Source organism: Felis catus, chromosome A1 (assembly GCF_018350175.1).
Source record: "Felis catus isolate Fca126 chromosome A1, F.catus_Fca126_mat1.0, whole genome shotgun sequence".
Classification (NCBI taxonomy): Eukaryota; Metazoa; Chordata; class Mammalia; order Carnivora; family Felidae; genus Felis; species Felis catus.
This window is the reverse complement of record NC_058368.1, coordinates 29,802,304-29,826,579: the sequence shown is the minus strand read 5'-3', so window position 1 is coordinate 29,826,579 and position 24,276 is coordinate 29,802,304. Positions and strand designations below refer to the sequence as shown.

Below are 24,276 nucleotides of genomic sequence, written 5' to 3'. Positions count from 1 at the left end.
AGGAACCCCACAGGCAAGGTCCCAGCAAACCCCAGAGGACAACCACATTCACTGGTGCTGGAACAGGACATTAAGGGTGAAGCCTGGCGCCAGATGTGTGTTGTGATTTTCCATAATCCCTGAAATGCTGCTGCAACACAATCACTTGAACTTTTCCTGGGGCAGGCTGGACGCAGCCACAGTCCCTGGGCATTGGCGGCAGCACTGTCCCAAAAACTTTCCTGGGTGCAACCGACACCCAGCTATTGTTCAGTGAGACCCTCCCCCAGAAGGTCTGAGCAGATCAAAGCTCCAGTCCCTCAGAAGTGAGTGGTTGTGAAACACAGCCACATCTGAGATAAAATTCAGGAGGAAGGTATTGTCTGGCAAGCTGACAGCTTGGTCAGGGGCAGTGTAAAAGCGGGGAGTGGACGGAAGCTGGAGACAAAAGAAGGGTGCACAATTGCTGATCAGGGAGAACAGAGTTCTGATACTAGAGACTGGGTAGCTGGGTGATGCCATTTTCACACCTCCCGCACATAAACACCTACAAGTGCCACAACAATCCACCCCAGTAAGCTAAGCAGCACCATGTAGTGAAGAACAGAGCCGTTACACTAAGCCCCACACAACTGGGCCAACCTCACTCTTCAGGAACACCACAAGTCTCTCTGCCTGCTTAGTTTACAGACTATAAAGTGCTTCATAGTTTGACTTCAATGGGAAACAGATGTAATTTCAATCATAGTGTGATTGCTGTTCCATCTGTTCAATTTTTTTCCATTTTCCTTTCTTTTTCTTGAATACAGAAAGAGAAAAAATTATTTTTATTTTCAATTTTTATTAAAAATATTTTTCTTTAATTATTTTCTACTATATTTTTACTTTTTGTAAATTTTCCAAATTCTATTTTACTTCAATCATTTCATTTTATTCCATTTCATTGTATTCACTTTTTCAAATTTTCAAATATTTTCCTTTTTTTTCTTTTTTTATCCTCTTTTCTTATCTTTCCCCTTTTCTCTAATCTATCAAGCTACTTTCAACAAAGAGACCAAAACATACCTAGGATCTAGCATCATTTATTTGATTTCTTTCCGTGTGTTGTTTTTAATTGTTTAATTTTAATTTTTTTCACCTTATTAATTTCTTTTCTTCCTTCAAAATGATGAAACAATGGAATTCACCCCAAAATAAAGAGCAGGAAGAAATGACAGCCAGGGCCTTAATCAACACAGATACAAGCAAGATGTCTGAATCAAAATTTAGAATCATGATAATAAGAATACTATCTGGGGTTGACAATAGATTAGAATCTCTTTCTGCAAAGATAAAATGAATAAAAGCTAGTCAGGATGAAATAAAAAATGCTATAACTGAGCTGCAATCTCAATGGATGCCACGGAGGCAAGGATGGATACGGTAGAGCAGCAAATCAGTGATATAGAAGACAAACTTATGGAGAATAATGAAGTAGAAAAAAAAAGGGAGACTAAGGTAAAAAAAAAAAAAGCATGATTTAAGAATTAAAGAAACCAGTGACTCCTTAAAAACGAACATCAGAATCATAGGCGTCCCAGAAGAGGAAGAGAGAGAAAAAGGGTTTGAAGGGTTATGTGAGCAAATCATAGCAGAAAACTTTCCTAACCTGGGGAAAGACACAGACATCAAAATCATGGAATCCCAGAGGACTCCCATTAGGTTCAACAAAAACCGACCATAAACAAGGCATTTCATGGTCAAATTCACAAAATATTCAGTCAAGGAAAATCATGAAAGCAGCAAGAGAAAAAAAATACTTAACATACAAGGGAAGACAGATCAGGTTCAGAGCAGACCTATCCACAGATACTTGGCAGGCCAGAAAGGAGTGGCAGGATATATTCAATGTGCTGAATCTGAAAAATATGCAGTCACGAATTCTTTATCCAACAGGGCTGTCATTCAAAATACGAGAGATTAAAACGTTCCCAGACAAACAAAAATTAAGGAGTTCATGACCACTAAACCAGCCCTGCAAGAAATTTTAAGGGGGACTCTCTGAGGGGAGAAAAGATGGGGGGAAAAAAGCAACAAAGACTAGAAAGGACAAGAGAACACCACCAGAAACTCCAACTCTACAAGCAACATAATGGCAATAAATTCATACCTTTCAATACTGATTCTGAACGTCACTGGACTAAATGCTTCTATCAAAAGACATAGGGTAACAGAATGGATAAGAAAGCAAGATCCACCTATACGCCGTTCACAAAAGACCCATGAGGAGTACATGGAAGCCAATGAAAATGATAACACCACAGCCCAGAACCTCTGGGATGCAGCAAAGGCAGTCATAAAAGGGAAGTATATTGCAATCCAGGCATTCTTAAAGAAGAAACAAAGGTCTCAGATATATAACCTAACCTTACACCTTAGAGAGCTGGAAAAGAAACAGCAAATAAAGCCCAAAACCAGCAGAAAACAGGAAATAATAAAGACTACAACAGAAATCAATTCTATCGAAACCAAAAAACCAGTAGAACAGATCAATGAAACCAGAAGCTGGTTCTTTGAAAGATTTAACAAAATTGATAAACCCCTAGCCAGTTTGATCAAAAAGAAAAAGGAAAGGACCCCAATGAATAAAATCAAGAATGACAGAGGAGAGATCACAACCAACACAGCAAAAAGACAAAAAATAGTAAGAGCATATTATGAGCAATTATACGCCAATAAAATGGGCAATCTGGAAGAAATGGACAAATTCCTAGAAACATATACACTACCAAAACTGAAACAGGAAGAAATAGAAAATTTGGACAGACTCATAACCAGTAAAGAAATCGAATTAGTAATCAAAAATCTCCTACAAAACAAGAGTCCAGGGCCAGATGGCTTTCCTGGGGAATGCTACCAAACATTTAAGGAAGACTTGACATCTGTTTTCTTGAAGCTGTTCCAAAATATAGAAATGGAAGGAAAACTTCCAAATTCTTTCTATGAAGTCACCATTACCTTGATTCCAAAACCAGACAAAGACCCTACTAAAAAGGAGAACTATAGACCAATTTCCCTGAGGAACATGGATGCAAAAATCCCCAACAAGATATTAGCCAACCGGATCCAACAATACATTAAACAAATTATTCATCATGACCAAGCAGGATTTATACCTGGGATGCAGGGCTGGTTCAATATCCACAAAACAATCAGTGTGATTCATCACATCAGTAAAAGATAGGACAAGAAGCACACGAACCTCTCAATAGATGCAGAGAAAGCATTTGACAAAATACAGCATCCTTTCTTGATAAAAACCCTCAAGAAAGTAGGGATAGAAGGATCATACCTCAAGATCATAAGAGACATATATGAAAGACCCACTGCTAATATCATCCTCCATGGGGAAACACTGAGAGCTTTCCCCCTAAGGTCAGGAACAAGATAGGGATGCCCACTCTTGCCACTGTTATTCAACATAGTATTGGAAGCCTTAGCCTCAGCAATCAGACAACACAAAGAAATAAAAGGCATCCAAATCAGCCAGGAGGAGGTCAGTCTTTCCTCCTGGAAAAATGACATGATACTCTGTATGGAAAACTCAAAAGATTCCACCAAAAAACTGCTAGAACTGATACATGAATTCAGCAAAGTCACAGGATATAAAATCAATGCACAGAAATCGGTTGCATTGCTGCACACCAATAATGAAGCAACAAAAAGAGAAATCAAGGAATCGATCCCATTTACAATTGCACCAAAAACCATAAAATACCTAGGAATAAATCTAACCAAAGAGGTGAAAAATCTATACACTGAAAACTATAGAAAGCTTATGAAAGAAACTGAAGAAGACACAAAAAATGGAAAAAGATTCCATGCTCCTGGAGAGGAAGAACAAATATCGTTCAGATGTCAATACTCCCCAAAGCAATCTACATATTCAATGCAATCACTATCAAAACAACCCCAGCATTTTTCACAGAGCTAGAACAAACAATCCTAAAATGTGTATGGAACCAGAAAAGACCCTGAATAGCCAAAGAAATGTTGAAAAAGAAAACCAAAGCTGGAGGCGTCACAATTCCGGACTTCAAGCTCTATTACAAAGCTGTAATCATCAAGACAGTATGGTACTGGCACAAAAACAGACAGATCAATGGAATAGAGAACCCAGAAATGGACCCACAAGCGTATGGCCAACTAATCTTTCACAAAGCAGGAAAGAATATCCAATGGAATAAAGGCAATCTCTTCAGCAAGTGGTGCTGGGAAAACTGGACAGCGACATGCAGAAGAATGAACATAGACCACTTTCTTACACAATACACAAAAATAAACTCAAAATGGATGAAAGACCTCAATGTAAGACAGGAAGCCATCAAAATCCTCGAGGAGAAAGCAGGAAAAAACCTCTTTGACTTTGGCTGCAGCAACTTCTTACTCAACACATCTCCAGAGGCAAGGGAAACAAAAGCAAAAATGAATATTGGGACCTCCTCAAAATAAAAAGCTTCTGCACAGTGAAGGAAACAATCAGCAAAACTAAAAGGTAACTGACAGAATGGGAGAAGATATTTGCAAATGACTTATCAGACAAAGGGTTAGTATCCAAAATCTATAAAGGACTTATCAAACTCAACACCCAAAAAACAAATAATCCAGTGAAGAAATAGACAAAAGACATGAATTGACACTTCTCCAAAGAAGACATCCAGATGGCCAACCAACACATGAAAAAATGCTTAACATCACTCATCATCAGAGAAATACAAATCAAAACCACAATGAGATACCACCTTACACCTGTCAGAATGGCTAACATTAACAACCAGGCAACAACAGATGTTGGCGAGGATGTGGAGAAAGAGGATCTCTTTTGCACTGCTGGTGGGAATGCAAACTGGTGCAGCCACTCTGGAGAACAGTATGGAGGTTCCTCAAGAAATTAAAAATGGAACTACCCTACGACCCAGCAATTTCGCTACTAGGTATTTATCCAAGGTATACAGGTGTGCTGTTTCAAAGGGACGTATGCACCCCAATATTTACAGCAGCACTATTAACAATAGCCAAAATATGGAAAGAGCCCAAATGTCCATCAATGGATGAATGGATAAAGAAGATGTGGTATATATATACAATGGAGAATTACTTGGCAATCAAAAAGAATGAAATCTTGCCATTTGCAGTTAGGTGGATGGAACTAGAGGGTATTATGCTAAACGAAATTAGTCAGAGAAAGACAAATACCTTATGACTTCACTCATATGATGACATTAAGATACAAAACAGATGAACATAAAGGAAGAGAAGCAAAGATAATATAGGGACAGGGAGGGGGACAGAACATGGGAGACTCTTAAATGTAGAGAACAAACAGAGGGTTACTGGAGGGGTGGTGGGAGGGGGGATGGGCTAAATGGGTAAGGGGAATTAAGAAATCTACTCCTGAAATCATTGTTGCACTATATGCTAACTAATTTGGATGTAAATTTAAAAAAATAAAATTAAAAAAATATCTACCATCAAAAGAATTTGGCCCAAAATATAATGGTCAGTAATAAATAAAATATTCATTAACATATGAAAAAAAAGAATATCTGTCCCTAGGGGCGCCTGGGTGGCTCAGTCAGTTGGGCAGCTGACTGTGGCTCAGGTCATGATCTTGTAGCCTGTGAGTTCGAGCCCTGCATCGGGCTCTGTGTGACAGCTCAGAGCCTGGAGCCTGCTTCTGATTCTATATCTCCCTCTCTCTCTGCCCCTCCCCTCCTCACACTCTGTCCCTCTCTCTCTCAAAAATAAACATTACAAAAATGTTTTAATAAATACAAAGAATTTTTGTCTTTAAAAAAATTTTTTAACTAAAAAATAAAAAGAATTAATAGTAGGAATATAAGGGAAGGAGAATAGGAAGGAAGAAGGAAGGAAGGAAGGAATTGCAATGGCCCTGTACCCATCAGTCAGATCTACTCCTTCATCTGCTTGCTTCCTCTTCCCCCATCAGCCCCACACATCTATTCCCACTGCCTTTCTCACTCTGTTCTTCACCTATTTCACTAGTCTCTTCCTTACCATCCTCCTGGGTCCCCAAAATCATTTCTCTTGGCTCTCTATAAACCTTAACTCTATTCTCCTTCAGGGCCAGGCATTTCTCAGAGCCTATCAGACCCAAGTTTAAGATGTGACCTCTTCTGTAGAGACCACCTCCCCCCACAAATATAAATCTGCGATCGTGAAAAAAGATTTCAGTTTTAGGGGCACCTGGGTGTCTCAGTCAGTTAAGCTGCTGCCTTCGGCTCAGGTCACGATCTCACAGTCTGAGAGTTCAAGCCCCACATCAGGCTCTGTGCTGATAGCTCAGAACCTGGAGCCTGCTTCAGATTCTGTGTCTCCTTCTCTCTCTCTGCCGCTCCCCCACTCATGTTCTGTCTCTCTCAATCTCAAAAATAAATAAACATAAAAAAATCAAGATTTCAGTTTTAATCCTGCCATTTTATTCCCTGTTCCTCACAGATTTGTAATTTGGGGCTGGTGAATTCTAATAACGGTACACCTTGTGTTTGTTGCTCTGATAGGCTAGAAAGCTTCCAACATTTTATTTATTTATTTATTTATTTATTTATTTATTACTAATTTATAAATAGCCCACTTCACTTTGCTCGCTCTTGAACTCCCCAGATGTCAGGACACCAGTTAAAATAATTTCTGGTGGCCTGAACCTGTTACCACTTCAGGCCTCAAGCCCAGACCTTTGCAAATCAGTCAGCAGAGCAAGAAGGTTGCTATTCTCACATTTTAAAGCTTTCCCCTGTTAATATCGCCTGGCTGGATTTTCTTTTGCTAGAGAGCATGAGACCAGTGTTAAGACATCTGACAACAGCTTTTCTTCATTGTCTACAGGTGTCTGGGGAATTGACTCTGCCTGGATCTCCTCCCAGTCTTCCTCTGCCTCCTATATCCCTGCTTCCAACGGTTCCTCGTTCCCCACACCAAGAAAGGCTGGGCCGGGGAGAGGACTGGCAAGTATCCTTTCTAGTCTATGTTTCTCTGATTTCTTTTCTGTGCAGCACGTGTACACCTACTCCTAACTCATTTTTAGCTTTTGGTCAATAATTCCCTCAAATATTTACGGAGTGTCTTCTATGCACAAGCACTCACCGGGCAGCAGCAAATCAGACCTTATAGTCAAATGAAACAACTAATCATTCAGTTAAAGATTTCATTACAGTTGTGAGAAGTGTGAGATGGGCCAGACGGTCTGAGAGAATGTAAGCTGTGACACAGCCCTGCTGGAATGTCAGGGAGGGCTTCTGTGAAGAAGTGATTTTGAGTTGAGTCGAAACTAAGGAGCAGAGTGGCTATAGGAGGAGGTAGAGGGGATCGGAAGGGCAGGCCAACAAGTGGAAAGGAACGTGGCCCTTGGAGGCCCTGAAATAAGGCTCTAGGTGGCCAGGGCGCAGGGAACAAGGGGAAAGTGCCACACGTTGAATGCGGTGAAGCAGGCAGGGGCTGGGTTCCACAAGACCAGCAGGCCATATTAAGGATTTGGGGCTCTATCTGGAGTAATGAAATTTCAAGCCTTCCCAGTCATCCATAGCATCAATTTCAAAGTCATTTCTGTAAGCGAAGAGAACAAATCCACAGAAATTGAGACACTGCCCAGTTCCTAACGCCACTGACGGTTTGTAGGAAACTCTAAACCCTCCAGAACTGCAGCTCTGAAGCTCCACTGTCCTGCCCAGGAAAGTTCCCAGTGATATCGTGTTAATTGAAACATCCTGCCGACCACTGTCCTGCTAAACAGGCTCGGTCTGGTCCCACCTTGGCCGGGGATGAGGCTCTCCCTTCGTACCAGCACGCCCCTCAGTATTCCCAGACAGCTAGTATCCAGCATGATGACCATCATTAATAATACAGTATTGCTCCTGGAAATTTGCTTAGAGAGCAGATTTCAGGTGCTCCCACCACACAAACACAAATGCTAACTATATGAGGAGATGACATGTTAATTAGCTTCACTGTAGTAATCACATCACTGTGTGTATGTATATCACATCATCATATCGTACGCCTCAAAATAGACAATCTTATTGTTCAGAATTTAATTTAGTTTTTAAAAAGAGGCCCGAGTCCCCCACTTTCTGTCTGCAGGCCAGTGCCCTTGATGTTGTTGTGCATTGATGATGGACCAGTGGGGCACTGGACAGTCTCGCCATGCAGATGAACGGGGCTCTGAAAGGAGCACGTGCTGGGTGTCAGACTGACAGGTGACAATGGGTGGTCCCCTCTGGGTTTCAGTGGGACGACCTCAGGCTGCTTGGCTTCTGAGTGGCAACCTGGAACAGGCCACCTTGCTTAGGTGGTTTCTCAGTGTCACTTTTCCTCTCTACTCAGTCCCACATGCCCTTCTTCTCTCTATCCCACAGCATCCGTGCCAGACGTCTTCCATTCACCCCTGCAGATCCACTCTCCATCCTGCTCCACCCAGCTCCGTAACCCAGGAGCCTGACCCCCATGGACCACTTCAACAAGCCCCCTCGCTCTGCAGTTGCCGGCTGAAGTCAGCCCACGGGGAGCACTTCAGGAGAGAAGAGAAGGAGTGGAGGCATTTATGACTTCTGCTCTCTTGTGTGGGTCACCGTGAACTGACCTCAGCCAAAGTTCATGGCTCCACCAGATGGACCTCTCCGGACAGCCATCCTCACTGGTGCCAGTAACTGCTCCCTCCCCTGCTCTCTCAGGCCTTAGAGTTGCATTGGTTCCTGGTGTTGCCAACCCCGTGGACGTAGCACCAGCCCTCCTTGCTCTCCCTACACTCTGCCCTCATCTTTGCAAACGGTGCCTTCATCAAACTCCCCAAGGGACTGAACTTAAGGGTGCCATGCTCCTCCCCACTCCCTGAGCCACACACCCAAACTCACAGCCCAGAAGTCTCAGCATTCCATCCCCATCTTAGGCCAGTGACGGCCTTTTTTTTTTTTTTTTTTTTCTGATACATTTTGACTCAGATTCCCTGGTAACTGACCTGCATAGGCCCTCGAAGAAGCTGAAGGAATTTAACAAGTGTAGAGTAAGGGGAGAAGCATGGCTGATGCTCTGTTCCTCCCCTTCCCTAAAAGGCCTGACCCAATCTGTCTCCCTTTACCTCCAGCCACTCTGCTGTCCTTGCTGCTTGAACACAGCAGGCACCACCCACCAACAGTTTTACAACTCCTGTTCCCTCTGTCTGTAATACCCTTCCCCCAGAAATCCACCTGGCTCACTCCCCCACCAGATCTCTTCCTCAAATGTCACCTTTTCCATTAGACTTCTCTGCTCTCCCAATTTAAAATTACCCGCCGCCCCCCCACCTCAGTATTCTCATCCCCTTCCCTGCTTTCTGCCTCTCCAGCCCCCCGTCACTTTCTAATACGCTCTCTAAGTATTTCTTTTGTTCGTTGATCACACATACACCCTCACTTGAATGCTCTATGAAATGTTCCACGAAGGCAGGGATTTTTGTCTGTTTTGCTCACAATCATATCCTCAATATCCAGACCCAAACCACACATGCTATTTGTTGAACAAGTGAAATCTTGGTTCCAGAAACAGATATGTAGAAAGGGCTCCACACCAGTGACCATTTTTGGTCCCCAAACCTTTGATCAGTCTCCCGGCGCAGTCACTTCCTGCCAACTCTCAACTGCAGCGAGTATCTGTGCCTCATCCGTGACTCTCTGCAGAACGGAAAACATAAGCTCTGCTAGGTGCATGTCCAGTCGCATCCAGTTGGGCTACATTCCTGGGGAGCTGAGGCCTTGCTCTTTCCAGTCTCCATTTCAGAAGTTGAATGATGCACTGGAACTATAAAGCTTCCCTTTACCTGGGAATATGACCCCACTGACCCTGCGGTAAGATATACACTTTGAGCAGACATAGCCATTCACTCTATTCATTCTGAAAGCTCCTACTACATGCTCGGCTTTTTGCCAGAAGCTGAGAAAGGAAAGATGAATAAAATATGGTCCTCTCCCTCCAGGTGCTCTGACACACCACACCGGTCTTCTATGAGGCGAGAAGATGAAAGACATTCTCTTCCGTAGTGCAGAATCAACCCACTAGGTTCGACCACTCCCAGACGGTGCAATAGCACTAAACACATGGAGAGACTTTCCATCCCCAGGAGAGCCAGGCCTTGCCTCTGGATCTACAGTCTCTGAGAAATCAGAGACGTGATCCACCACCCCCTCCCCTTTTTATTTTTGAGAGAGAGAGAGGGAGAGAGCACAAGTGAGCAAGGGGCAGAGAGACAGAGAGACAGAGAGACAGAGAGAGGGTATCGTAGTAGGGGCAGAAGGAGAGGGAGACAGAGAGGGAGAAGCAGGGCTCACCCAAAGCTGGGCTCTTGGTTGTTTTTTTGTGTTTTGTTTTTCTTTTTCTTTTTTTTTTTTTTTTACCAAAGCAGGGCTCATGTTCCCCTGAAGTGGGGATCAAGCTCTCCTGATGTGGGATTTGAACTCATGAACCATAAGATCATGACCTGAGCCACCCAGGTGCCCGTGATCCATTCCAATATCAGAAACCAAGAGAGAGGAAGCCCAAAGTTGAGATGAGTTCCTGCCACATCCTGGGACCTACAACTACTGCAAACCCCTGCAGGCAGGGACATAACCAAAATCATGACTCAGGCCCAGCACCTGCAGAGACCAGGCAAAGAAGTATTTGTTGAGTGAATGAGTGAGTAAATAAATAAATAAATAAATAAATATAAATGAAGGAGCTAGAGGTAATAAGGGATTACAGTCAAAGGTGGGTCCCCTATTTTGTATCCATCCCTCCTGAACGCTACCATCTGCATTCCCAGAGCCCATGGGTCCTCTGGATGTCCACTGCAACGGGGGTAAAGGTTGGAGCCGAAAGAGGGGTTCAGTGTCAGGAGAATAAGCTCAATGGTAAAGATTAGAAACAGAGAACAAATCAGTAAATTCAGTTGAGGATTAGTATCTGGACCCTCAGGTGTCAGCTGAACATCGATTATTCATTAGATAATGCAATTGCACTCAACAAAAGGCACAGCAAGAGCCCTGGACAGTTTTAAGTAGCAGAATTAGCTATTTGTTCCCTTCAGGTTTGTGTGCTCTGTGAGAAACTAAATGCGGTTTCTCAGGAATAATGCCCAGGCACAGCTTTTTAAGATAGCCATCGAAGTGGACCAAATACATCATTTCTTTTCACACGCTTTCCATTAAATTTCAGTAACTGTCTCTGAGAGGTTAGACTCCAAGAACCAGAATCAAGGATACAGGCTCTAGGGCAGCCAAGGGGTGAGAGGCAGGTCACCAGGAAGCCTAATGCAATGAATTAATTTTGTGAATGCTGGGCCTCTGAATGATGGGGGACGGTGCTGGGGAAGGCGGGCGGGGGGGGGAGGGGAGGGCGCTGGGGGGGCACTTAAGGAACTGCACAGACCACCTCCCAGCTGATGTTTCTGCTGTTCAGATGCGCTGATGAATACTCTTGTTCTCCCACCTCTCAAAGTAACACCTGGAACCTAGTTATAAAGCACCTTAGCATGGAAATAATTCTGCCTGCAAAGCAGATGTGTGCTGCCCCTGCCATTTCTTGGGCATATGCAGAACTTACAGGGTGTCAAAATCTCAAAACTACTCTTCAAAGCACAGTACCTGTTCTCTCTCTGTTCACGTTTCTAAAATGATGGTTGGCACAGGCTTCATGCAATCGATCCCAGGAAGCTTCTATCAACCCTTTTGCAGATGCTCTCAGTCCTGAGCATTTCCAGAAAGAACAGTACTTTTCTTTGAATAGTCTGCCAGCTGGTCGGAGAAAGGCAGGTGCAGATCTTTTTAAATGCCATATGCACTGCGTCCTCTCCCAGCTTCCCCGCCTGCCCCCCGCCACAATCTTGAGAAGCGGTTGTTCGGGTTGTTTTATTTTTTTCTTCTACACAATTTTCCCGAAGACTACTGTGGTCAAAAGCAACAGTTATTTTTAAAAAACAATGAGAAGTGTTAATACTAGTCATTTTAATTTACAAGTGGATTTTCAACACTTGCTCCACAAAATTCTAATATAAGAAGAGCCGCCAAGGCTGGTCTGGAGAAGGAAAGAGGACATTTGACTTTTACCTCCTAGGACTAGTCGGCTGAAAATGGCACTGTTCTGTTCACTTTCTGTGCTCCTCTGTTCTCCTTAGAATAACTGAGGCAAGGAACGGGATGGAGTGTTTCTTTGTGATCTTGCCATCACCACAGACCTGCTATCACATTAGATTTTTCCATTTTGTGCAGGAATGAAAATAAAATAGCAAGGCCCCGGCTATCTTTGATACAAGCCTAGAATAGCAACTAGAGGAATAAACAGCTCCAACCTCACTCATCGCTCTTTCAGGTAGAATTCTATTACATTTAAAAGTATCCTTTGAAATTCTGATTAGCCCCAAGCCTTTGAAAGCAGATAGTTATGCAGAGGCCCACGTAAAGCAAAATTCTCGAGCTGACAGCTCCACAGCCTTTTGACCCTCCACCCTCTGGAAGCCTCTGCTCAGCCTCCTGACTTCACCAGCAGATGTTTTTGAGCTCACTGAGGTACAAACCCTTCTGATGGGCATATGAAACCAGGGGTAAAGGACAAAACCGGTCGTGCTAGGGAAATAGGTATGTAAATTGACCCGAGAGAACAGAAAGCACTAATATATATGCAGCCTGAACAACACACCCTTCGTTCATTTATTCATCCCACAAAGATTTATTGAGCACCTACTAACATGCCAGATACTCAGCTGGCTGCTGGGGATATGATGGAGAAAGACAGACGTAGCTCCTACCCTCTAGGAACTCACGGTCCAGTGGGGGAGACAGGCAGCAACCAAATGATCCCACAAACCATGAACAGCAGTTGCTGGGACCAGTGTGGCAAAGTGAGGTCCACGGGGTCCTGTGAGCACGTGGTCAGGGCTTCAATGAGCCAAGGCTTCCAGAGGAAGTTTTGACCTGCGATCCAGGAGATGAAGACATAGAAGGAAGGAAGGCAGAAAGGCCTTCACGTGGAAGTTTGTGGTCCTCAGTGCAATCCAACCTGCACAGACACCAGGCGTTGCTGAAGCTGCCTTACTTAGGCTGAGTGTCTGAACTGCACAGAGCCAGTGGGGTCTCATTGCTCATTTCATATTTTCTGAGCATTTACTGTGGGTAAGACACTGTGCTACCTGTTTATGAACACTATCACATCCATTCCTTACAGCATCCCTGGCATGTCAGGGGTACTACTATCTGCCAACCTAAAAGATGGTTTGGATCTGGCTTGTGGGTATTAGTTTGCCCATCCCTGGTATAGAATGCATGTGAGGTGGCTGGAGTGAGAGCAGCCATTTTGGACCATGAGGTGAAAGTATCTACTGAGAACGGCAGAGAAATAAACTAGAAGGAATCTGTATCCTGGTTATCACAGAGCCATCCTGTGAGCTAAGGAACTGAGGCACAGAGAGGCTGAGCAACATTCCCAAAGCCAACCAGAAAGTGACAGGCTAGGCCAGGACTGAACCTGACTCTATAGCATTCTGAAGTCTGCACTGCTCCTCCCACGCCTCACCATCTCTGATCAGGGATCTGGCGCCCTCACTTAAGCTTTCCCAGTGTGGCGGCTGAACACTCTGAAGGCTGAGATCTTCTGTAGGCCTACTCAAAACCTCTTTTGTTTCAAAGTAGCTGATTCCTCCCCTCTTTCATAAAACACAGGCAACAATTTGCCCATAACTGCCTCACTGAACACCACACATACACACACACACACACACGCAGGCACAACCTCTAAGTGGTTGAAAACAAAGCGTGGGCACATCACCACTCTGCTTTCTCCTCTACAGAAACAACAACCCCACATCCCCCATTTATGGGGACACCCCATAAAGCGCTAGTCTGCATCCACAGGCAACCGCAGCATTGCTTGCAGCAGAAGAGTGGACGAGTCTCCTGGCAAGAGGTCAGCAACAATATTCCAGCAGCTGTGGGGAAGGGCACATTCCTGGAGTCAGAGCCAAGTTGCAAGGGTTTTCCATTGCCCTTTGGGTTTCCATTACCCTGTCATTCTTGCAGTGTGCATAAGACTCCCAGCTCCTACAAACTGGGCTTTTGGATTTGCTCGAAGGATTCGGCGGAGTCAGTCCCTAGGGCACCAGAAACTAAGTCATCAGAAAGGATTAGTAAAGGGCACCAGAGGCTTTTCCAATACTACTGATCCAGGGACAGCTTCCGACTGACGGCCACAAATAAAAATAAATAAAAAAATAAAAAAGAACGCATTTAAAATTGCAGCGCTAAAATTCAGTGTGCTTGCGTTTGCACCTTGTAAACCTCCCTAGCACGTGTCAGAGCTAGGGTCCAGTGTGTACAGCTGGCAGAGGCCGCCTGTCCGTTGGCATGTTGTATTCGGACAACCCCAGGGCCTGCTGGTTACACCCACCACGGGTCAGTTTGGTCAGCTCTCTCTTCATGCCCCTTGTGAGGCACACAAAGATCCATCCAGAGTTTTATTTGGGTCCTCAGTTCGTCGAGATGGGTGGAAAATTCTGGAGGTATACAGAGTAAAGGACACACTGCTGGAAAATGCATGCCTTGTTCCTGGCTGGAGCTTTGCTTTCATATTCCTCAGTTGGGCTTAACCACACATGAATGGTGTATTAGTCAGGATTAGGCTCATTTGCAACCGACAGTAGCTTAAGCAAGACAGAACTTTATTTCTCTCCCGTAAATGAAATCCAGCAGGCTCACAGGGTAGCTCTGTGAAAACTGGGGACTCAGGCTCCCCCTGGCTTATTTTTCTGCCATCCTCAGTACATGCCTTCTGCCCCGTGGGTCATTCCAGCCACCGTGTACACCTCCTAGACCAGGGACAGGCTCCACCCATAAGCCAAATCCGATCCTCCACCCATTTTGGTAAACAGGTCTTGTTGGTACACAGCCATACCCATTTGTTTGCATACAGTCTATAGCTGCTTTCAAAGTTCAGCGGTAGAACTGGGTAGTTGTGACAGAGATCATATGCCCCTCAGAGCTGAAAATACTCACTATCTGGTCCTTTACAGAAGAAGTTTGCCAACTTCTATTCTAGACCAAACAAGGAAAAGACAAATAAGGTCACAGCAATCCAAGCCATTTCCCAAAAATCACACAGGACATATCTGCTGATAACCTATCACAGAATTTAGTCTCATAGCCATATCCAGCTACCGGGAAGGCTGAAGGATACAGTCTTGATTCTAGATGGCCATGTGCCCAGCTAATGTTTTCGGGTCACATTACTAAGGAAGAAGAGGAAAAGGCACTTGAAGAGTTGGCTTGCCATCCAGGGACCCTTTTTGTCTCTCAGACTCAGGGCCTGGACAGAGACAGGCTGACTGGTTTCCTTGGCCCCCTCCCAGGTGCACAGACTGATGTGGGCCCCTACTGACTCTGGCCGAGCTGGCCCCTTGCAAGGGCTCCTTGCCTCCCCTGCTCTGAGCCACTGCTAGAGGCTCCCATCTGAGGCAGGCAGCCTCCACCCACACTATCACAGCAGCCAGGTGGGAAGAATGATAGAAAAGGAGATAAGTTGACAGACAGAGATGGAGTGGCAGAGAGTCAGAGATCTAAGAGAGAGGACTGAAAAAAGGCTAAAGGTGGGCATAAAACATTACTGACAAATATAGAGGTGTGAAAAATTATTTTTATTAATTCGTCTTCATTAAATTCTGCATTAAATTCGACTCTAAAACACTATGCTGCTGAGCTGGTCAGAAACTCATTGTAGTCAGCATGAGGGCCCCTCTCCCCAGATTTGAGCAAAGGTCCCAGGGGTTTCTGTAGCAATGCCCATTGATGAGTCACAGTGGGTGTACTGGGACACCATATGGTCCCTTCAGATGAAGCTGAGAGACCCAGAGAGGCATGCTACCTAGACATGCTACTCTCTACAAGGCCGGGCACCCTCACCAGGGCACAGCCACCTACTACTTTCCTAACAGAGGGAAGGCTCCAACCACACCCTCATTCAGACTCCCAGAAGCATACCCCTTCTCAGCTTCCTCTCTGGCTCTTCAAGCAGCTTCTATTTTCTTCCCAGGAAAAAACCTCATAGTCCAGAAAATACCAAGAATCTGACTACCTGTTAGAATGGGAAGTAGTAAGAACAAGAATAAGATAGACACATGATGAAAGATAGATAGATAGATAGATGTCACCAAGTTTGACATCTGTGCTAATATTACCAGGTTTAACAGCTGTGTATCTCCCCTACCTTGTAGCCCATTTGCAAGTCTCTGTGGATCCTCTAGGCCTTGACCCCAGGCTGGGTTTCCTCCTGTTGGGGGCTGTGAGAAGGAGAAGGAGGTGAAATATTTAGGAGAGAGGTAGGTATCTTGAGAACCCCCAGAGGCAGCTCTACAAAAAGCCTGAACTTGGCTCTGATAATAACCACACCTAAATTTAAACCTATTCTAAAACAAACATTTATGTTAAGGTCCTTGTTGTCTATAGAAATTGATTATTACTAAGTGTTAAATATCCAGGCACCATCCATGAATGGAATTGGATCTTGACCTGTGGAGGGTTCCTGAGTGGGACAAGTTGAGTTACTACCCAGCCCATACCCACTAGGAAAGCTGTGCCAGTTATAAAAATACTAAAATACTGCTACCCTCATTGATAAAAATCCACTGCTCTGAGGTCCTAAGTGACACCTTAGCTACTCCCCGGTGATCTCCCCAACTTCCCACAATCAAACAATTAAAGATTCAATCCTTCCTTAGCAGGAAGCCTGTAGCTCTTGCTCATAGATTAAGGCTACTGTCCCTTCTGATTGGTCAGTCTCCATGCCTTACTGGTTGCTGAATATTTTGAAATCATCCTAGATGAGAATGTTTTGAAGGGGGAGAAACATGAGCAGCAAGGAGAAGGCTCTCTTCTGGGGTGACCATGCACAGTTGTGCAGGCTGTTCACTGTGTAAGTTCTCCTGACTGAGGTAGCCACTGAGAACTGAATCCCATCCTGTGCTCTGTTTGCCAAGTCATGTGACCTGGGATAGGACTGCATATCCAGAGAAAAGGGAGCCTTTATCTAATGCACACAAAGGTGCTGTGTGTTCTAGCTGCCAGCTCACCTCAGAAGTTAGTCTAACTATCCAGGCCTGAGTGGAAGAGACCTGACTTAGGGTTGGAGTCATAGCCTGAGAAGTCAGAAGTACCTACAAGAGACATTTGGGAGCATAATACAACCCTTAAAAAAATGGTTAGAGATAATGAGGGAGAGTGAAAATATGAACATGATTCCTCTGTGGGGGCTGAAGGACAACATGATTGATACAGAGAGAAAAAAAGAACCAGTCTGAGAAGTGATAAGATGAATTTTGTTTCCTACCAGCTTTCTAGGAAATTATAGCTGAGTATCCAAAAAAAAAAAAAAAATGCCCAACTAAAAGACACAGAGTGGAGCTCAAAAGAGGGGTCAACGCTGGAAGTAGAAAAGTAGAGGGGCCTTAGAGGTAGGACAGAATAACCCAAAAATTAGATGGTCCCCTGGAGAGCAAGATGGTGGAAAAATTGGGGTATGGCTCCATATAACAGAAAGTGCTTGGGGGTTTGCACTGTTAGAATTGGATTTTTTTTCTTTTTTTGATTATTTTTTAATTTTGTTTAATGTTTATTTATTTTTGAGAGAGAGCACACATGTGAGAGGGGGACAGGCAGAAAGAGAGGGAGAGAGAGAGGGACACAGAGGATCCCAAGCAGATTCCAGGCTCTGAGCTGTCAGCACAGAGCCTGACGTGGGGCTCGAACTCACAAACCACAAGATCATGACCTGAACCAAAGTCAGATGCTTAACCAACTGAGCCACCCAGGCACCCCTAGAAATGGATTTAAATTTTTCCTTGCCATTAACCAGCCAGGAGCAATTGCAGACACTAATTCCTCTGAGCCTCAGTTTCCTTAAAAATAATAATACCTACTTTACAGAGCTGTTGAGAAAATTAAATTAAGTATGTAAACTGCCTGACACAACATGAGGCAAGAATCCGGGGCTCAACACCCATAACTATTACTAGAAATACCACTGCTAATATTCTCAGTAAAGGGATACGCTCCAAGTCTTGGAAAAAAAGCTACAGAGCAGGACAGAACATAAGCAGAGTCATCAGAGACATATTAAAAGGATGTATGATAAGTAACAAACTTCCTAAGATGTGTACTAGGACCATGCCCCTTTCTCCTGGAGACAGAATTTAATATATGAATGTGATTTTGATAAATGACATGTAATATGAGCTTATCTATGAATGAACTAGAATCACATCTGAGCTGGGTTTGGCATCAGGAGAGCTGAAGACAGGAAAGGAGTGATGCTATAAAGGCCCTGAGGAAGAAGAAAGATTCCATGAAGGCCAAGTGCTGAAGCTGCCTTGACCAGCCTGGGAATAAGCAAGGTGAATGCAAGGCAACAAGCTCTGTTTTAGGGAACTGGAATCAGTCTGGGGGCTCTCAAGGAAGAGGGAACAGGGGTGCCTCGGTGGCTCAGTCAGTTGACCATCTAACTCTTGATTTTGGCCCAGGTCAGGATCTCACAGTTCATGAGATCGAGCCCCAAGTTGGGCTCTTCACTGACAGCATAGAGCCTGCTTGGAATTCTCCCTCTCTCTGTCTCTGTCTCTGTGTCTGTCTCTGTCTCTCTCTCTCTGTTCCTCCCCTACTTGCACGTGTGTGCTCTCTCACTCTCTCCCTCAAAATAAATAAATAAACTTAAAAAAAAGAAAAGAGGGGAAGGGGGGCCAAGATGGTGGAATAGCATGGAAGTTTTTTTGCATCTCTCACCCATGAAATACAGCCAGATCAACGCTAAACCATCCTGCACACCTAGAAAACTGATTTGAGGATTAACACAACAATATACACAACCTGAACCACAGAACTCAGCAGGTACATGGCATGGAGAGTAAACTGGGGGAGAGAAGAGCTGCGGAAGGCAGGGAGCTGTTTTTGTGTGCAGAGAGAGGATGGAGATGGGGGGAGAGTATGGGAAAGCATCTCACCCTGAGTGAAAGCAGTTGGAGAGAAATGAAAGAGTGTACAAGGTACTGAGCAAAAAAAGAGAGAAAGGAGAAAGGAGAGGGTTTAAATTCCATTAAGACTCTATAAACAGGGGGAGCACAGAGTCTGAAACTCCATAGCTCAAAACCTGGCAGTGCTCTGGTGGGAAGGGTGAATCCCAAGGAGCAGAGAGCAAAGTTCTCAGAGTGCCCAGAGTCCTCAGGCCACAAGGGGAGTGGTGGTTCCCCTGCTGGGAGGACATTTGGTAGAGGCTGTGCAGCTACCCCAAGGCAAGGTCCCAACAGACCATGGAGAACAACCACATTTGCTAGTGCTGGAACAAGGACAATAAGGGTGAAGTCTGGCACCAGATGTGTGTTGTGATTTTCTATAATCCCTGAAACCCTGTTGCTACACAATTGCATGAACTTTTTCTGGGGTGGGCTGGCACCTACTATCAATCTCTGGGCATCAGGAGCACCACAGTCTCATGAACTTTCTTGGGTGCAGCCAGCACCCAGCCATTGCTCGGTTAGACTCTCCCCCAGAGATTCTGAGTGGGTAAAACCTGCAGCCCCTCAGAAGTGAGAGATTGAGAAACACAGCCACATCTGAGATAAAACTCAGGAGGGAGGTGCTGCCTGGCAACCTGAAGGCTTGGTCATGGACAGTGTAAAAGCAGGGAGTGGACAGAAGCTGGAGACAAAGACGGGTGCGCGATTGCTGGCTGGGGAGAACAAAGTTCCAATACTAGAGACTGGGTAGCTGGGTGATGCCATTTTCACCCCTTCCCCACATGCACATACACACCTACAAGCACCACAACAATCCACCCCAGTAAGCTAAGCAGCACCATCTAGTGGAGAATTGAACTGTTTCACTAAGACCTGCCAAACTGGGCCAACCTTGCTCTTCAGGAACACCACAAATCTCTCTGCCTGCTGAGTTTTCAGACAATAAAGTGCTTCATAGTTTGACTTCTATGGGAAACAGATGTAATTTCAATTGTATTTCATTATGTTTGCTGGTCAATTTATTCATTTTCTTTTTCTTTTTCATTTCTTTTCTTTTTCTTGAATACAGAAAGGTAAAAAATTTATTTTCACTTTCAATTTTTTTAATTTTTCTTTAATTTTTTCCAACTACATTTTTGGCTTTTTTGTAAATTTTTCAAATTCTATTTTACTTCCATCATTTCATTTTATTCTATTTCATTGTATTCATTTTTTCAAATTCTCAAATGTTTTCCTTTTTTTCCCCCTTTTTTCTCTAATCTATCAAGCTCCTTTCAATAACCAAACCAAAACACACCTAGGATATAGCATCATTTATTTGATTTTTTTTCTTGTTGCTGTTGTTTTTAATTTTTTAATTTTAATTTTTTTTACCTTATTAATTCCTTTTCTTCCTTCAAAATGATGAAACAAAGGAATTCACCCCAAAAGAAAGAGCAGGAAGAAACGACAGGCAGGGACTTAACACAGATACAAGCAAGATGTCTGAATCAGAATTTTGAATCACAATAATAAGAATACTAGCTGCAGCTGAAAACAGATTAGAATTCCTCTCTGAGGAGATAAAAGAAGTAAAACCTGGTCAGGATGAAATAAAAAATATTATAACTGAGCTGCAATCTCCAATGGATGCCATGGTGGCAAGGATGGATGAGGCAGAGCAGCCAATCAGCGATATAGAGGACAAACTACTGGAGAATAATGAAGCAGTAAAAAAGAGCAGACAAAGCAAAAGAGCACGGTTTAAGAATTAGGGAAATCAGTGACTCATTAAAAAGGAACAGCATCAGAATCATAAGGGTCCCAGAAGATGAAGAGAGAGAAAAAGGGGTAGAAGTAACCCCTATGATTTGTGAGCAAATCATAGCAGAAAACATTCCCAAACTGGGGAAAGACACAGACATCAAAATACAGGAAGCACAGAGGACTCCCATTAGATTCAACAAAAACTGACCATCAACAAGGCATATCATAGTCAAATTCACAAAATACTCAGGCAAGGAACGAATCATGAAAGCAGCAAGAGAAAAAAAAAAAGGACTTAACCTATAAGGGAAGACAGATCAGGTTTGCAGCAGACCTATCCACAGAAATTTGGCAGGCCAGAAAGGAGTGGCAGAATATATTCAATGTGCTGAATCTGAAAAATATGCAGCCAAGAATTCTTTATCCAGCAAGGCTGTCATTCAAAATAGAAGGAGAGATTAAAAGTTTCCCAGACAAAGAAAGTAAAGGAGTTCGTGACTGCTAAACCAGCCCTGCAAGAAACTTTAAAGGGGACTCTCTGAAGGGAGAAAAGAAGAAGAAGAAGAAGAAGACCAAAAGAAACAAAGACTAGAAAGGACCAGAGACCACCAGAAACTCCAACTCTACAAGCAACATAATGGCACTGAATTTATATCTCTCAGTACTCACTCTAAACATCAGTGGACTAAATCCTCCAATCAAAAGACATAGGGTAACTGAATGGATATGAAAACAAGATCCATCTATAAGCTGTTTATAAAAGACCCACTTCGGACCTAAAGACATCTTCAGATTGAAAGTAAGGGGATGAAGAATCATCTATCATGCTAATGGTAGACAAAAGAAAGCCAGAGTAGCCATATGTATATCAGACAATCTAGACTTTAAAATAAAGACTATAACAAGAGATGAAGAAGGGCATTATATCATAATGGGGTCTATCCACCAAGAAGACCTAACAATTGTAAACATTTATGCTTCAAATGTGAAAGCACCCAAATATAAAAATCAGTTAATCATAAAAATAAAGAAACTCATTGATACTAATACTAAAATAGTAGGGGACTTCAACACCCCACGTACAACAATCGACAGATTATCTAAACAGAAAATCAACAAGGATACAATGGCTTTGAATGACACACTGGACCAGACGGACTTCACAGATATATTCAGAACATTTCATCCTAAAGCAGCAGAATACACATTCTTCTCCAGTGCACATGGAACATTCTCCAGAATTGATCACATACTGGGAGACAAATCAGCCCTCAACAAGGACAAGAAGACCAAGATCATACTGTGCATATTTTCAGACCACAATGCTATGAAACTTGAAATCAACCACAAGAAAAAATCTGGGAAGATAACAAATACCTGGAGACTAAAGACCATCCTATTAAAGAATGAATGGGCCAATCAAGAAGCTAAAAAGGAAATTAAAAATTACATGGAAACCAATGAAAATGATAACACCACAGCCCAAAACTTCTGGGACACACTAAAGGTGGTCATAAGACAGAAGTATATTGCAATCCAGGCCTTCTTAAAGAAGAAACAAAGGTCTCAGATACACAACCTAACCTTACACCTTAAAGAGCTGGAAAAGAAACAGCAAATAAAGCCCCAAACCAGCAGAAGACAGGAAATAATAAAGATTACAACAGAAATCAATTCTATCGAAACCAAAAAACCAGAAGCTGGTTCTTTGAAAGATTTAACAAAATTGATAAACCCCTAGCCAGTTTGATCAAAAAGAAAAAGGAAAGGACCCGTATAAATAAAATCGAGAATGAAAGAGGAGAATCACAACCAACACAGCAAAAAATACAAACAATAGTAAGAGAATATTATGAGCAATTATACGCCAATAAAATGGGCAATCTGGAAGAAATGGACAAATTCCTAGAAACACATACACTACCAAAAATGAAACAGAAAGAGATATAAAATTTGGACAGACTCATAACCAGTAAAGAAATCGAATTAGTAATCAAAAATCTCCTACAAAACAAGAGTCCAGGGCCAGATGGCTTTCCTGGGGAATGCTACCAAACATTTAAGGAAGACTTGACATCTGTTTTCTTGAAGCTGTTCCAAAATATAGAAATGGAAGGAAAACTTCCAAATTCTTTCTATGAAGTCACCATTACCTTGATTCCAAAACCAGACAAAGACCCTACTAAAAAGGAGAACTATAGACCAATTTCCCTGAGGAACATGGATGCAAAAATCCCCAACAAGATATTAGCCAACCGGATCCAACAATACATTAAACAAATTATTCATCATGGCCAAGCAGGATTTATACCTGGGATGCAGGGCTGGTTCAATATCCACAAAACAATCAATGTGATTCATCACATCAGTAAAAGATAGGACAAGAAGCACACGAACCTCTCAATAGATGCAGAGAAAGCATTTGACAAAATACAGCATTCTTTCTTGATAAAAACCCTCAAGAAAGTAGGGATAGGAGGAGCATACCTCAAGAGCATAAAAGGCATATATGAAAGACCCACTGCTAATATCATCCTCCATGGGGAAAAACTGAGAGCTTTCCCTCTAAGGTCAGGAACAAGACAGGGATGTCCACTCTTGCCACTGTTATTCAACATAGTATTAGAAGTCTTAGCCTCAGCAATCAGACAATGCAAAGAAATAAAAGGCATCCAAATCAGCCAGGAGGAGGTCAAACATTCACCCTTTGCAGACAGCATGATACTCTATATAGAAAACCCAAAAGACTCCACCAAAAACTGCTAGAACTTATCCACGAATTTAGCAAAGTCACAGGATATAAAATCAATGCACAGAAATCAGTTGCATTGCTACATACCAATAATGAAGGAACAGAAAGAGAAATCAAGCAATCGATCCCATTTACAATTGCACCAAAAACCATAATATACCTAGGAACAAATCTAACCAAAGAGGCAAAAAATCTATACACTGAAAACTATAGAAAGCTTATGAAAGAAACTGAAGAAAACACAAAAAATGGAAAAAGATTCCATGCTCCTGGAGAGGAAGAACACATATCGTTCAGATGTCAATACTCCCCAAAGCAATCTACATATTCAATGCAATCCCTATCAAAATAACACCAGCATTCTTCACAGAGCTAGAACAAACAATCCTAAAATGTGTATGGAACCAGAAAAGTTCCGAATAGCCAAAGCAATGTTGAAAAAGAAAACCAACACTGGAGGTGTCACAATCCCAGACTTCAAGCTGTATTACAAAGCTGTAATCATCAAGACAAAGCAGGAAAGAATATCCAGTGGAATAAAGACAGTCTCTTCAGCAAGTGGTGCTGGGAAAACTGGACAGCAACATGCAGAAGAATGAACATAGACCACTTTCTTACACCATACACAAAAATAAACTCAAAATGGATGAAAGACCTAAATGCAAGACAGAGAGCCATCAAAATTTTCGAGGAGAAAGCAGGTAAAAACCTCTTTGATCTTGGCCGCAGCAACTTCTTACTCAACATG

General features: G+C 43.1%; 1 long non-coding RNA gene across 1 annotated transcript in view; it reads right to left on the bottom strand.

The window, feature by feature from the left end:
• LOC109498231 overlaps window positions 1-24,276 on the bottom strand; it is a 70,011-nt gene that overhangs the window by 32,921 nt on the left and 12,814 nt on the right. Inside the window, exon 5 of the long non-coding RNA XR_006595224.1 lies at window positions 16,234-16,306. This is a non-coding gene — a long non-coding RNA (uncharacterized LOC109498231). The remainder of the gene's footprint in view (window positions 1-16,233; window positions 16,307-24,276) is intronic.